The sequence below is a fragment of the Anabrus simplex genome, chromosome 2, assembly GCF_040414725.1.
Source record: "Anabrus simplex isolate iqAnaSimp1 chromosome 2, ASM4041472v1, whole genome shotgun sequence".
Lineage (NCBI taxonomy): Eukaryota > Metazoa > Arthropoda > Insecta > Orthoptera > Tettigoniidae > Anabrus > Anabrus simplex.
This window is the reverse complement of record NC_090266.1, coordinates 1,183,977,967-1,183,990,217: the sequence shown is the minus strand read 5'-3', so window position 1 is coordinate 1,183,990,217 and position 12,251 is coordinate 1,183,977,967. Positions and strand designations below refer to the sequence as shown.

At 45.2% G+C, this 12,251-nt stretch overlaps 1 protein-coding gene and 1 non-coding gene across 2 annotated transcripts in view; one reads left to right on the top strand and one right to left on the bottom strand.

Annotated features, from left to right (window-relative positions):
• LOC136863390 (uncharacterized) overlaps positions 1 to 12,251 on the bottom strand; it is a 272,752-nt gene that overhangs the window by 238,905 nt on the left and 21,596 nt on the right. The window lies entirely within an intron of this gene.
• TRNAV-CAC (transfer RNA valine (anticodon CAC)) lies at positions 9,346 to 9,418 on the top strand. Its single transcript has one exon. It is a non-coding gene; the product is annotated as a tRNA-Val (tRNA).

The window sequence follows — 12,251 nt, the reverse complement described above, 5'->3', positions numbered from 1 at the left end:
GAATCCGAATGAGACTCGTGCGCCGTGGGATTCACGACGAGGGATTTATCCGAAGATTTACCCCCTGGGGTATGTTTCTTGAAATGTTGTGCCATCATGCTTTTTGACTTGACTTTGCTTTGGACGGTTACCCATCCTTTTACAACTAGGGTTGTTAGCCCTAGAGGTTACCTCAAGATGTTTTCTGGCTTCTGGTCATTTACCAGTCTTCGCCGTAACCCTGGCAAGGGACCAGTTTTTTTTTCACGGTGGTATTTTATTTCCCTACTACCCTCTGACTCTGCTGGCGGCAGAGCCAGCGAGCTTCCCCAATTCCAATGGGACGCGCCCGATGGAGGTAACCGGTACATCCCCACACGGGTATTATTATTATTATTATTATTATTATTATTATTATTATTATTATTATTATTATTATTATTATTATTATTATAGTTATATAAAACGTATATCAGCGAGCGAGCGGCTGCGGGTCTTGGGTCACGTAGTTATCAGTTTGCATGCATTCGGGAGATAGTGAGTTCGAACCACACTGTCGGCAGCCCTGAAGATTTTCACCCCAGGCAAAAGCTGGGGATGTACCTTAATTAAGGCCACGGTCGTTTCTTTCCCACGCCTAGTTCTTTCCTCTCCTATCGTCGCCATAAGACGTATCTGTGTTGGTGCGACGTAAAGCGAATTGTAATAAAATGTATTATATTACTACAGTAAACTTGTGTCGTCATCTCGTGGCGGTGCGGCTCTTTTTTTTCAGGCACACCCGCAATAGATGTGAGCTGCATCATTTCGACCACATACCATTCTCAAATTTCCGGCAGTACCGGGAATCGAGCCCGAACCCCGAGGACGGCAGTTTATTACATTAACCGTTAAGCTGCGAGTGCAGTTTACTAATATACGCGTTTATTCCTGTTACTAGAAATGTAGCCTAAATTGCTGGCTTTAATATTTATAAAATAGGCCTAATGTTGTGTTAGGACTTAGCCTATAGGCCCTATGTAGCTATTTTATTCTAACCGTCCACACGTCTTTGATCATTATATTACTTTGTTCATGCTTAGGTACCCTAAATTAGGCCTCCTGTCTGAAAAAATTTTTAAATGATAATTTTGTCATATAGTCTGTTCTTAATGCCATTGCAACTGCTCACAATGTTAAAATAAACGAGTGCTTATAGATGACAAAATATATAAATCTTAGCATTGTTTCACAATTCGCAAGTTATGGTAAAACTAATTAAATGTAATCAAAGGCAAAAAACTAATTATAGCAGCCTTTTTTGTTCTTAAATCCATTTTTAAATCCGGAACTCTCCTATATCCATCACAGAAAAACTGCGGTGAGCGCCCAGATTTAGTCCCAATATGGCGGCTCAATAAGTAACATGCCTGTCCTGACCTGTGTACCGTATATAGACCTTGAAATTTGCTAGCGACCGCCACGCCACAGTTTCGGCCAGACGCCATGGTGTCTGCCGCAGATAATGGCAAGTATACGGGTGCGCGGAGAAGTGATAGCACTTTCTTTTGCACACGCTGTGCTGTTAGCCGTTAAACATAAACAACTTTGTAAACTTTTAAATGTAACTAGCGGGGGGGGGGGGGGAGAGGAGGGGTGTCTAAAACTCCCCTTAGCCCACCCATGGATCCGCCCCTGGTTGGTAACAATGTGTAATTTGCTGACGAAGGACTTACACCATAAGCCACTCACGTATTCAGGGTTATCTATGACATGCACACAAAGTCGTGTGACATTTCATGTAATAGATTCATAGAAATAGTAACGTTATCATGTAAGGTTGCGCACGCTACCTACATTAGCACAGCGTAACAACCACTGTGCAAGGTGTGATGGGAAAACGTATCACTTGCACTAATAAGCTAGATAACAGCATCGTAACAGTCCGACTCGTTGGCCGAATGGTCAGCGTACTGGCCTTCGGTTCAGAGGGTCCCGGGTTCGATTCCCGGCCGGGTCGGGGATTTTAACCTTCATTGGTTAATTCCAATGGCCCGGGGGCTGGGTGTTTGTGGTGTCCCCAACATCCCTGCAACTCATACACCACACATAACACTATCCTCCACCACAATAACACGCAGTTACCTACACATAGCAGATGCCGCCCACCCTCATCGGAGGGTCTGCCTTACAAGGGCTGCACTCGGCTAGAAATAGCCACACGAATTATTATTATTAGCATCGTAACATACGTATATCTACTTTATTAGGTCCCTCTCTACTTCTCTTAGCCTATTCGCCTATGTAATTTCTCCTTATACATTCGCCTCGCATGCCCCCCGCCAACCGAAGCTAGTTCATGTGCACAGCTCTATTCATTGAGTTCATTCTTACAAGACAGCCTTAATCTCCTCACTGCGGGTGCCATCCTGCCACTGTTCTCACATGTTTGTGTAACATTTCAAACGTACTGTGACCAGGCACATGTTTGGAAACGTATGTCCGGGGTGGTCCAGCATCATTTGCCGAGAGCTGAAATTTTTCCTAAATTTCGATAATTCTGAATGTTTATCTTTAGAGCACTGGTAGTACTAGCCCTACACAAGATTTACGGGGATGTGATAGAACATACGAATTACTTTTGAATGAGTACTGTCAAATTATTATTATTATTATTATTATTATTATTATTATTATTATTATTATTATTATTATTATTATTATTATTATTATTATTATTGTCCGCCTCAGTGGTGGCTTAGGGAAGGGCTAGAAGTGGGAAGGAAGCGACTGTGGCTTTAACTCAAGTACAGCCCCAGCATTGGCCTGGTGTAAAATGGGAAACCACGGAAAACCATCTTCGGGGCTGCCGATGGTTACGTGCCAGAAGCGACCGTGCCGGATGCGACCACGCTGATATAGTGCCGCATGCGACCAATCTGTTAATCAGTCAGTCACAGTCACGTGTATTTGAGGATTCGCCAATGTGGCAGATTGCCTATCGGTTGTTTACCTAGCCTTTTCTTAAATAATTTCAGAGAATTTGGAAAGTCCCCTCTGTGGTGTAGTGGTAAGTGTGATTAGCTGCCACGCCCGGAGGCCCAGATTCGATCCCCGGCTCTGCCACGAAATTTGAAAAGTGGTACGAAAACTGGAACGAGATCCATCCATTCAGCCTCCGGAGGTCAACTGAGTAAAGGGGGGTTCGATTCCTATCTCAGCCATCCTCGAAGTGGTTTTACGTGGTTTCCCACTTATCCTCCATGCGAATGCCGGGATGGTATCTACGGCCACTTTCTTCCCTCTTCCTTGCCCACCCCTTCCAATCTTCCCATCCCCCATAAGGCCGGTGTTAAGCATAGCAAGTGAGGGCACCTGGGCGAGGCACTGGTCCTCTTCCCTAGTTGTATCCCCCACCCAAAGTCTCACAATCCAGGACACTTCCCTAGGCGGTAGAGGTGGGATCCCTTACTTACTTACTTCAATGCTTTCATTCCCCACCCTGAAGGGGTGGGGCGGGCCACCTAGAGGGTGTCGCCCTCTCTCTGGCCAAGAGATGCGGGCGGGTTGGGGAGATGTGATGGAAGAAGGAGGTGGGTAAAGGATGTGGAGAGTTAGGAGATGGGAGAGGAATTGTGCCTATGCCTGGGTATTACACAATTGCTTTATTTAAGTCATAAGTACATGATACATAAAACATATATGATTTACGAAAGGGTGTGAGGGATAAGGGGGTGTGCAAGGGGGAGAGATGAAGTGTAGAAGGAAGTGCTGGGGTAAAGGTGCAAGGTAAAGAGATGAAGGCTGGCTGTCATGTGATTAAGTGAAGTGAGGAGAAGTCGAAGGAGTTCAAACGTTGGGATGGTTGGGGGGATGAAACCAGTCGGAGGAAGGGGAGGACAAACTGGTGGAGATGGGTAAACAGGAGGAGGGTCCGGCCGGGGTCGGCGACGAGGAAAGGTAAATCGGGTCGAAGGTTGGGGAGGCGAACGGGAGGGTTCCACACGATGGTGACGGTCATATAGCTTGATCCCATGAGTGATGAGTTGGTTCACGTCTTCGGGCGTCGGCAGGTGGAGGCGAACTAAAAACGTTGGACCATCAGCGTTGTGTATCCGAAGTGCTCGTTGTACGGGCAGTCCTTGCTGACGGAGGTGAGTAGCGATGATGTCAGTAGGAATACTTGGGTCCACCCCGCAAGCAACACAGCTGTAGTTATGAGTACGGTTGGGCGACGGTGGTGGTGATGGTGAATTGGCCATGTTTGTTGAAGTCCCAGTGTTTGTTCGCTCGGCATGTGGCTGGGAGGTTATACACTGAGGTCTTGGTTGATCAGTGGTGGGAGGGTTAGGGAGTGTAGACATCATAAGGGGTAAAGGATGGGATAGAGTTGTAGTGGTGGTAGGGTGGGTTGGGGAGGTGGATGCAGTGGTGGTGGTGACGGTGGTGGTAGTAGTTGTGGTGGTAACAGGGTTGGTATGACTAGGGAACAACGGTGGCGATGGAGGAGGGGGTGAGGTTACGACGGGCGAAGCAGTTGTAACAGGCGTAGTAGGTTCATCTTCTGGCAGCTGGGCTAATATATATGATGGAGTAGAGGTCGCTCGGTATCGGTAGCCATGGAGGAGCGCTCCGGTTGCTTGGAGGCGATTGCGGTCGTCTTCAAAGGCAAAATACAGAAGTACATCGGGAGATGGGTCGGGGCCATCATAGAGCCGTGAGGCGCTATGGACGCCGGTCCCGCGGAGGGCAGTCTGGATGTCGTCGTTGGAGAGAGCAAGGCTGACTTCTTCGATGACACAGGTATACATGGTGGGAGGCCGACTTCCAACTAGGTGTCAGGCCGTTATGCGTGTTTGGGATCGGCGGGGTGAAATAGTAGAGGTGTGGAATCACCCGGCCGAACAAAAAGAGACCTTGCGTGGAGAAGCGTTGTTCTTTTTCAACCAGAGCTGTCGGGGATCCCTTGGTGAGTCCGAGAGAAAAACTTACCCTGGACGGTAAACGTATTAAGAAAGTAAGAAAGAAAGGAAGAACATTTTGAACAAAATAAGGCCCATTGGCAAAAACGCTCGAACAGGGGTAAAATAGTTTTTAATGAAGGGAAAATCCACAAAATTTGAACACTTTTCTAGTAAACCACATGAGGACATCCCCTTGTGAGTTTAGAACGCATGTGGTTGAAGCGGCGACAGCCTGGCGCCACATCGTGGACAAAGAAGAGCATCAGGGAAGCTAAAGAAATATATAAGACGGGGATTCCTAATGAACCAGTTATAACTGGATATGGCGAGCTCCAGAGTAAGGGAGACAGAGAAGAAACCAGCTTAGTCACAGCCCCCAAGAACATCTAATTCACTGCTGCCAACTTCGAAATGCATGCATCACTGATGGATTAAAATAGTGTGCTGATACGACTCTTTGCGATTAATAATAATAAACAATTTTATTACTTATTCTGTTGCCATGGATTGTTAATTAGTGAAATAGAAAGTTTACGAAGTAGCGAATGCAGAGTAATTTACAAAATGTTACCTTTGTTTTTGACGTCTTAGGAAAAGCCTCGGAAGTTTGGTTGTACAACTCGCTGTTGTGGTTATCTGATTCACGGTGATCACTAACGTCACACAGGGACAGGGGCTGCCTCGTCGAGGCGGTAAAGGCGTGTTCGGCTTATTCTGAAGGACGTGGGTTTGATTCCCGGTTAGGAAGTTGAGAAATTCAGAAACGGGATTCTCACTACTGGAGAGGTACACGACCCCGAAGTTCATTCAGTTTACACCCAAAAATGAGTACCAGGTTAATTCCTGGGGACAACAGGGCATAGGGCTAACCGCTCTATCCCACCCAGTGCCGGGATTATATGGCCTTTGTCTGAACGGTCAGCGTAGCCACCTTCGTTTAAAAGGGCCCCCGGTTCGATTCCCGGGCGGGTCGGAGATTTTAACCTTGAATGGTTATTTCCCCTGGCTCGGGGACTGGGTATTTGTACTGTCCCCAGCATTCCAGCAAATTACACAACACTACCCTCCAATACAAAAACGGCCAGTTCCCATAGGAGATTCCGCCAACCCTCGTCGGAGTGTCTGCCTTGCAAGGGCTGCATCAGACTAAATAGCCACACGAAATAATAATAATAATAATAATAATAATAATAATAATAATAATAATAATAATAATAATAATATAATTATATAATATAATATAATATAATATAATATAATATAATATAATATAATAATAATAATAATAATAATAATAATATTTACCGAGGTTGCAGATATTGAGAGTCTTAATCTTTCACACCAAGAGCCTTGAAAAAAAAATGAAATGGCGTATGGCTTTTTTTTAGTGCCGGGAGTGTCCGAAGACAAGTTCGGCTCGCCAGGTGCAGGTCTTTCTATTCGACACCCGTAGGTGACCTGCGCGTCGTGATGAGGATGAAATGATGATGAAGACAGCACATACACCCAGCCCCCGTGCCATTGGAATTAACCAATTAAGATTAAAATCCCCGACCCGGCCGGGAATCGAACCCGGGACCCTCTGAACCGAAGGCCAGTACGCTGACCGTTCAGCCAACGAGTCGGACACCAAGAACCTTAATGAGCCTTTACCAACGTCATGAAAGTTCTGAATGATAGAATTTTAGAGCACACTACGTCTTCTCCGCCTCTGCGGTGTAGTGGTTAGTGCGATTAGCTGTCACCCCCGGATGTCTGGGTTCGATTTCCGGCTCTGCCACGAAATTTGAAAAGTTGTACGAGGGCTGAAACGGGGTACACTCAGCCTCGGAAGGTCGACTGAGTAGAGAGGATTCCATTCCCACCTCAGCCTCCCCCGAAGTGGTTTTCCGTGGTTTCCCACTTCTCCTCCAGGCAAATGCCGGGATGGTACCTAACTTAAGGCCACGGCCGCTTCCTTCCCTCTTCCTTGTCTATCCGTTCCAATCTTTCCATCCTACCCCACAAGGCTCCTGTGCAGCTTAGCTGGCGAGGTGCTGATCCTAGAGGTAAGATCCTTCGCTGAGCCCGAGGGAAAAACCAACCCTGGAGGGTAAACAGATTAAGAAGAAGATCAAATAGTATTGTCAGCCGAATTTTCATTTAAATAAGCTAGGTCGTCGTACAACATAAGCCAGGAAAAGCTAAATCAGAACGAGAAAAGGTAGCACGTTTATAGCATTCTTTACCGGGTAGGGTAGTGTCCATTGTTCTGCTCGGTTACAAAACAACTTTAACTGCAAATTCGATTATGCACACTTAATTAGTCTTGCCAAACTGGTCTGGGAAAAAAGAAGAAATACAATTCATGAAAGGGAGGGAAAGACAGCACACAAAAAGTTTTACGGAAAACAATCTGAACGATTGCATGAAAGGTTTATGAAAATACAAAATGCCAGCTGCAACACTGAACCTCTAATTAAAATTTAACGTAATTCGTGATATTGGATTTGAAAGTTAATAAATCAATAGGTGAGATATTTTGATGTATCTTGAAGTCGTCGATAGTAATGCATACAGATAGCGAACCAAAAAAGGCCCACACGGGAAGAGAGCATGTTGTTATCACTAACTCGCAGTATTCCTCACTTATCTATTCAGCGAACATGACCCCTGTCAACACTATGCAGTACGACTTCCTTTTCTAAATTCAGCTATCGGGCTTTAAGGATTTTCCAATTTACAAGTGTTGAGTTTCGATTTCCGCTTCCTTTACTAAATTCAGTTCTCAATGCGTGATGGATATTTCCATTTAGAAATGATGAGTTTGGATTTCCGGAAGTAATTTAAAACTGAACCCTATTATTAGAATTGGTAGATTTTCGAAATCGCGATAAATATGAAATATAGCCGAATACTGTAAAAATAAATTTGTCACTATTTTAAAAGGAAATTAAGTGTATCATTGTGGTTACTTAATCCGCATGAAAATGCGAAATTGAGTAGAAAGTGTGAAAGGTACATTTTTCCGCAAAATAAGAGTGAAATTGCATTTTGATGAGATGTTCTCCTGCACAAGAAGAAAATAGCCATGATGAATGTGCGCGCTGCTTTGTCAGTATTATATTTCCAATTGACTATAAACCAGAAGGCTGACAATGTTGAAATTTGTTGTTCGTCAAACAATATTAACTTGAATAGTGACATTTTCACTTAAGCCTCCGTGGATCAGGCGGCAGCGCGCCGGCCTCTTACCGCTGGGTTCCGTGGTTCAAATCCCGGTCACTCCATGTGAGAGATGTTCTGGGCAAAGTGAAGGGTATTCCGATTACTCCGGTTTCCCCTCTTATATTTCATTCCGGCAACACTCTCCAATATCATTTCCTTTCATCTGTCAGTCATTGATCACTGCCCCAAAGGAGTGCGGCAGCCGGCACAATTCCTATCTTCGCCGCAATATGGGGCTTCATTGCATTCCTGACCCGGTTGAATGACAGGAAACAGACTGAGGATTTTCATTTTTAGTGATAGTTTCGCTACTCCGGCTAAAATGTAACTGAAAGGAAAATTGAAATAATTTGTGTTAAACATTTAATGGGTGTGTTCACATGAGAAAGTGGAATTAGTTATTGCCTTCAGTACTGATTTCTAAACGTAGGTCAGTTTCAATTTATGTGTTTGTTATTGCTCACACTTCCACTTTAGTTTCTTGACTTTCAATTGGAAAAACTGGAAAATCCAACAGCTGATATTTCAACATCCAGTTCTCCATTCCAAAATATCACTTCCATCGTAAAACGTCACTAAATGCTAACATCAATACCGCTAGAAAATCAGAAATTTAATCTTTAAATGCTAAATTCTTAGTTTTAAAATGCTAAAATCTACTTTCTCTTTTACCCTAGCTTTTCCTGATCGACCCAGCCAGCTACTTAATTGAGAATTTTCATAACTGTTGACTTCCTTCAGGTGTAAAGCTGTTCTAACCAAGGGCGAGTCCACTCCTGTACATGCGGTCCAGAACGCATTCGGTCTTATTTATTTATTTATTTATTTATTTATTCATTCACAAAGCACAAGATACAACTACACTGAGCGCGTTTAGCTTGTACTTTCAACAGACTATTTGAAAAATGTAAACGACATACATACATCATCTTTACAGACTTTCAGCGTTCAGTCTGCAAACGAACAAAACCCCATGGCGCAACAGCCCCGAAGGGCCATGGCTTACCAAGCGACCGCTGCTCAGCCCGAAGGCCTGCAGATTACAAGGTGTCGTGTGGACAGCACGACGGTTCCCCTCGGCCGTTATTCTAAGACCTATCTGTGACGGTGCGACGTAAAGTAAAAAAAAAAGTAAAAATCACAGTGCCCAAAGACATTCCTGTATTGAACGACTAAAATGTCACCAAGACACTTTTCTTGCGTGATATGCTCAGCTGTGTCCGTGGTGTATTGGTTATCACATCCGCCTCACACGCGGAAGGTCCCCGGTTCAATCCCGGGCTGAAACAACTTATGTCCGCCTCCGTGGTGTTGTGGTTAGCGTGATTAGCTGCCACCCCCGGAGGTCCGGGTTCGCTTCCCGGCACTGCCACGAAATTTGAAAAGTGGTACGAGGGCTGGAACGGGGTCCACTCAGCCTCGTGAGGTCAACTGAGTAGAGGTGGGTTCGATTCCCACCTCAGCCATCCTGGAAGTGGTTTTCCGTGGTTTCCCACTTCTCCTCCAGGCGAATGCCGGGATGGTACCTAACTTAAGGCCACGGCCGCTTCCTTCCCTCCTCCTTGCCTATCCCTTCCAATCTTCCCATCCCTCCACAAGGCCCCTGTTCAGCTTAGCAGGTGAGGCCGCCTGGGCGAGGTACTGGTCATACTCCCCAGTTGTATCCCCCGACCAAGAGTCTGAAGCTCCAGGACACTGCCCTTGAGGCGGTAGAGGTGGGATCCCTCGCTGAGTCCGAGGGAAAAAGCCGAACCTGGAGGGTAAACAGATGATGATGATGATGATATGCTCAGCTTGTTAAAAGCCAAATGTAATTAATGTTATTGGCTTTACGCCCCGCTAACTACTTCTACGGTTTTCGGAGTCGCCGATGTGCAGGAATTTATTCCTGCAGGAGTTCTTTTACGTGCCAGTAAATCTACCGACACGAGGCTGACGTATTTGAGCACCTTCAACTACCACCGAACTGAACCAGGATCGAGCCTGCCAAGTTGGGGTCAGAAGGCCAGCACCTCAACCGCCTGAACCACTCAGCCCGACTTGTGAAAACTAGATGAAGTCATATTTATCTTTATCATGTTTAACTTTTTCCCTCCACCAAGATATTTAATGTTTCTCTTTCATGGGCCCCGGAAGTGGGTAGGCCAGTTGCCCCAATCATAAATATATATTTTTTCGGAAATTATAGGTTATAGACCTATAGGCCTAGTACTATGATCTTTCTTTCCTTCTTTCTTTCTTCCTTTCTTAATCAGTTTATCCTTCAGGTTTGGTTTTTCCCTCGCACTCAGTAAGGGATTTCACCTCTACCGATTCAAGGGCAGTGTCCTGGAGCGTGAGACTTTGGGTATGATGATACAACTGGTGAGGAGGGCCATTATCTCCCCAGGCGGTCTCACCTGCTATCCTCAACAGGGGCCTTGTTGGAGGATGGGAAGATCGGAAGGGATAGACAAGGAAGAGGGAAGGAAACGGCCGTGACCTTAGGTGCCTGGAGTAGAAGTGGGAAAATACGAAAAACCACTTCGAGGATGGCTGAGGTGGGATTCGAAACCCCTCTACTCAGTTGACCCGGTTCCAGCCCTCGTACTATTTGTTTTCAATTTTCATGGCAGAGCCGGGAATCGAAACCGGGCCTTCGTGATGGCAGCTAATCACATTAACCACTACACCACAGAGGCGGACTAGTACTATAATGCTACCTATATATTTATGTTAGTGCTGAAATCCGATTTCTTAATTTACTAATGCTGAAAGTCTAGAAGGAAATGTTGAAAGTGATGTGATTTCTATCCAGGTTCGTTGTTATCCTAATACTATACGTTACAGTAGGCCTACATTACACGTATATAAAAGATGCCACTTACAAACTTGCCTTTTATCCGCGAATTTCTGCGGCCACAAAAGTCACTATTTTTCAAGAATGATGACAGCTACACATGGTAGATTGTCTGACTGTGCTGTTTTGAACCTTTCTTCTGTCATTTTGAAGTTATTCGCGATCACGTATAATAAACAATCGGCTTTTAGTAACGGCTGATGCACAATGGCTGGTAGAGCTGCATGCGGTACTGGATCGTGACGTCAGAGCGCGCCGCTTACGTAAGAGGCCGTTTCATTCGCCTTGCGAAAAGGGACGTTTAAACATTTTTTAAATGGTAGAAAACAAGGCAACTTACCACATTGTAATACGTTTACGTACTATTTCATTGGTGTACTTTTCAAAAAAAATATTTTTGAAAATTATGCATGTTCCCTATTCTCACTGCAGCCCAATTCTCAACATAAATGCCTTTGACTGTTTTTAATAATCTACTCTTAATCCCATAGTCCCCCAGTATGGTGAACATCTTTTCCCTCGGTACCCTGTCATATACTTGCTCTAGATCTACGAAACACAAACACAACTGTCTATTCCTCTCGTAGCATTTTTCAGTTACCTGCGCACTCTGAAAATCTGATCCTGACAGCCCCTCTATGGTCTGAAACCACACTGGTTTTCATCCAACTTCATCCCAAACCACCGATCGCACCCTCCCTTCCACGATGCCAGTGAATACCTTGCCTGGTACACAAATCAATGAGATACCTCGATAGTTGTTGCAATCCTTCCTGTTGCCTTGCTTACAGATAGGTGCAGTTACTGCTTTTGACCAATCTGAAGGTACCTTACCAACACTCCAGGCTAACCTTAGTACTCTATGAAGCCATTTCAGCCCTGCCTTCACACTATACTTCACCATTTCAAGTCTAATCTATTCCTGCTGCTTTATGGTAATGGGCCAACGGCCGTAGCCGTGTTGAAACACCGAATCCCGTGAGATCTCCGAAGTTAAGCAACATTGGGCGTGGTCAGGAGTTGGATGGGTTGCCACGCGCTGTTGGTGGGGGGTAAGGGAATGGAGGAGAGGAAAGGAACTGGCCACCCTACCGCACGTAAACTCCGGCTCAGGAACACCTCTGCGGAGGTTCGGACCTGCCTTCGGGCAGAATAACCCTTACCTTACCTATGGTAATGGAGTTTATTTACCATCCTTTCCACTCCCTCAAGCGTAACTTCACAAACATAATTTACCTCCTCCCCATGAGCTCAGTTGTTCGCAACACCAACAGGAGGATTTC